Raw genomic sequence first — 4,393 nt, 5'->3', positions numbered from 1 at the left:
CCTAAGTATTTATATTTTTGCTGTTAATATAAATAGTATTGTATTATTAATTTAAAACCCCAATTGTTCATTGCTGGCATCTGAGAAAGCAATTGACTTTTGTATATTAACCTTGTGTTAACACTAATCACTCACTAGTTTCAGGAGTTTATGTCGTTATTGATTATATGGGATTTTCTACATAGACAATCATGGCACTTGCAAATCAACAGTTTTATTTCTTCCTTCCCAATCAGAATGTCTCTTGTTCCCTTTTTTTGTCTTCTTGCCCTAGCTAGGACTTCCAGTATAATGTGGAATAGGAGTGGTGAGAAGGAACATCGTTGCCTTGTCCCTGACCTTAGCAGAAAAGCATCCAGTTTCTCACCAACAGATTTTCATAAAACAAACCTCCATGCAACTATCAGGTGAACAAACAGAACATTTCCAACATACCAGAAAATTCTGGAACCTCCATCTCAATTTACCACCTACCTACAATTTAACTATTATTCCAATTTTGTTATCTTCACTTGTTGCATCCCCAAACACTAAAGTTTACTTTGGAATTATATATATGTATATGTTTCAATTTATATATATATAAGTTCCAATTTTTATATATATATATAAATTAAACATACTGTATAATTTTGGGGGGGTAGAGGTTTTCCACTCAACTTTGTATTTCTGTAGTTCAGCCATTATAATCTGTGATATAATTTGTTCATTATATTTCTGTAGAGCAGAGAGTCACCAAGATTTTTCTGGGAACGGCATTATTTTCCAATTCTTCATCAGCCTCAAACCATGAATGGGAGCACACTACTGACCCACCAAATTTAAATAGGCTTTTAAAGTTTCATCATGCTTTTCAATAAGAAAAGTTGTTTCATGTTAGTGAAAAGAATGATAAGTTTTGTAGTATTTCTTCAAGGTTTTTCTATCTAGTTCAATTATTTTCAAATGTTATGGGCCAGGCACGTGGCTTATGCCTGTAATACCAGCAGTTTGGGTGGCTGAGGTGGGCAGATCACTAGGTCAAGAGATCGAGACCATCCTGGCCAACACGGTGAAACCCCGTCTCTACTAAAAATACAAAAGTTAGCTGGGTGTGGTGGCGCAGGCCTGTAGTCCCAGCTACTCGGGGAGTCTGAGGCAGGAGAATCACCTGAATCCAGGAGGCGGAGGTTGCAGTGAGCTGAGATCGCACTACTCCACTCCAGCCTGGTGACAGAGCGAGACTCCATCTCAAAAAAAAAAAAAAAAAAAAAAAGGTCGTCACGTAGAACAAGGGATTTCTTCCTAAGTAATTGTCCTAAGGCAAGTATTTAGCTTCAGTCCTCCTTCTGTCTACCAACTTCTGAACAGCAACAAAATTCTGTGTTTCTATATAATCATTAATACATATCTTTTAAGTTTTTCCTAACAGATAGGGAATCAGTCTTTCCAGTACACTGAGCCAACAAAATTGATACATTTGTGTAGCAGATTATGGATACAAATTCAGTCCAATTAAATTTCACCATGCTGAGGGAATAAAGAAATTAATGTATCTTTTACCAGGTGGTAGATTCAAGCAGACATATTAAGATAGTCTTATTCTCAGACATGAAGAAATAAAAAAGAAAAAAAAAACAAAGTTTAGAGCAAAAACAGATTATAATGGCAAAACTGCAGATACTATATCAAAGGAAATTTCCTTCTTTTCATCAGAATACTCAAAATTCTCAACAGCTCTCCACCAGAAAATACAATTAATATTAATCTATTTTACATTAAATATTATTATTATAAGGTATCACTTTATATTATGTTAGTAAGTATTGACACAAATCAAAATTTAGAAGTTACAACCAAAACACCTGCATATTTTGTAGAGGAAAAAAATCCAAACAATATTGTCAACACATTATTTCTACTAAAACCTAAATAGCAATAAAAACTGAGGGATGAAAAATATGTAGAATACAGACAACTTACATTTGGAGAGTTAGACTTTAATTCTCTCTCTCAGGATTGAGGAATCTTATTCTTTGTGCTTACAATGCTCCCTTCTCCAGAGTATTCTTCTACTTCCAGGATAGGTCGGGACAAAGCTTCAACAGACTTCTATCATTTGTTTGATCTAGAGGGAAATTATACTTTTAATCAATTATTACAAAAATGCATCAGTTTTTTTTTTTTCTTACTGTACTGGGGGGCTGAAGCTTCCCCTGTTGGATATGAGGTGAACAGAAATATAAAAATTGCCTTGTTAAACATTATAATAAATAAATCTAGTATTTAAATTAACACCACTAAAAGAAACCCACATCTATCTTCTTTCTCATTTTTATGGCTAAGCAGCATAGCAGGAGAAAATTAATATTAAAAATCTAAATGACTACAAAAGCCTACTCAAATGTATTTTTTAAAGACTTTAACATAATTTTGCAAATCCATAAGTTTGAATGGGCTGGCAAAGACGATTAGGTATCAGATACTTTTACTCAGTTTTTTAATGTCTTAGGGCTGAAGAATTACAGGATGATTAGAAAAGTGTAAAGGAAAATATATTTTTTAAAATTTTAATGGAATAATAAAAAAGACGATTTTAAGAACATGAAACAGACAAAAAAGAGTACAGGGTCTGTAAGACAGCAAGAAATCTGGAATGAGATTTTTTTTAATGGTATAAAGGTTGGGAAACTGCTACGGAAGCAAGGTATAGTGTACATCTTAGACTATTTAACTGGGTATGTTCTAAATCTGGTTTCATCTTAATTCTCAAACAAATTTATAAGATGTAAAAATGCAACATATCCCAGCTTTCTTTACAAGAACACAGAAATGTGATATATGAATATCGGACCTTTGGTGAGATGAACATTCATAAATTTAAGAGAACTTGCTCTATATTCAAATTTTATAAAAACCTAAGTTTCCAATAATCGGTATTTTCTGCCTCATTAAATTTAAGAATTAATATAAATATCTTCGGCCGGGCATGGTGACTCACGCCTGTAATCCCAGCACTTTGGGAGGCCAAAACAGGCAGATCACTTGAGCTCAGGAGTTCAAGACTAGCCTGGTTTCACCAACATAGTGAAACCCCGTCTCTACTGAAAATACAAAAATTAGCCAGGCATGGTGACATGCGCCTGTAATGTCAGCTACTCAGGAGGCTGAGGCACGAGAATTGCATGAACCCAGCAGGCAAAGGCTGTAGTGAGCCGAGATTGAGATCATGCTACTTACTGCACTCCAGCCTGGGCAACAGAGTGAGACCCTGTCTCAAAAAAAAAAAAAAAAAAAAAAAAAAAGATAAATGTCTTCAACATGTGCCATTACCTGGATCATACTCCCTTGCCTTATCTTAAAATCACTAGTATTCCCTTCCACTAAATAATAAACTGGAATTCAGGGGGAACATTTAAAGCAAAATTATATACATACATACACACCCACACACGTATGCGTTTAGGGGAAATGTGTATGATAGCACTTTAAAGTTAGTTTTTGCTCATAAACTTAACACAATATACTGGTGGTATTTATTTAAAAAAAAAAAACTATTGTGAGAAAATAGTAAAATGAAGCCAAAAAACATCTATATCAGAATAGCTAAAATACAAAAAGTAAAATATATGTGGGCAAAAGGGCACCTCTTTAAACCATCATCTGATCATGAATTGATACTTGTGCAATTTTCTTGTTTTTAACCAATGTAAATGATATTTGCAATTATTTACCTGGAATATTTCAAAATTATTTCAAGGTGAAATAAAAACATAAATTTCATTACCAAAGATTAAAGCTATATCCACTGAAGACTAGACTTTGAGATTAGAGTAGGTGTTTTGTTTTCTTTTCTAAAGATTCAACTAATCTTGGCCAAATTTGAAAGCCTTAGTACTGAAACTTATCAACAGGCACTTTCTAGATGAATATATCCACATGGCAGTTCAAGCACAGGTAGTTCTGCTTTAGTTTCCAGAACACAGAAATGGTTTTGCAGTATTTTGGGTCAGTGCAGATCAATGCACATTGCTTTAGGGAAGCTTTTTGAACTGACAAAGGATAAATGATTGACATCAATAACAAATACTTTTTGTCGTCCTGAACTGACATGTCATTTATAGCAATACATATGCTAATTAATGTCATCCATATCTACCAGATGTGTCAGAGGAGTATGCCAGACTCTTCTTCACAGGATATAGCTTTAGTGTGGCTACAATTACATTATCAATATGGAAATGCATCCCTTTGTGATAAAGAAGTGAACTATTCACACACACACACACACACACACACATACACACAAGTATACTTTTTATGATAGAGAAAATCCCACTTATACGTACAACTAGCTGTACTTTTTCTTTTCTCTTGATAAAACTTTTTAAAACAAACTCTTTCTTATAGAATT

This window comes from Theropithecus gelada, chromosome 3, assembly GCF_003255815.1.
Source record: "Theropithecus gelada isolate Dixy chromosome 3, Tgel_1.0, whole genome shotgun sequence".
Lineage (NCBI taxonomy): Eukaryota > Metazoa > Chordata > Mammalia > Primates > Cercopithecidae > Theropithecus > Theropithecus gelada.
Note: the sequence above shows the minus strand (reverse complement) of the source record.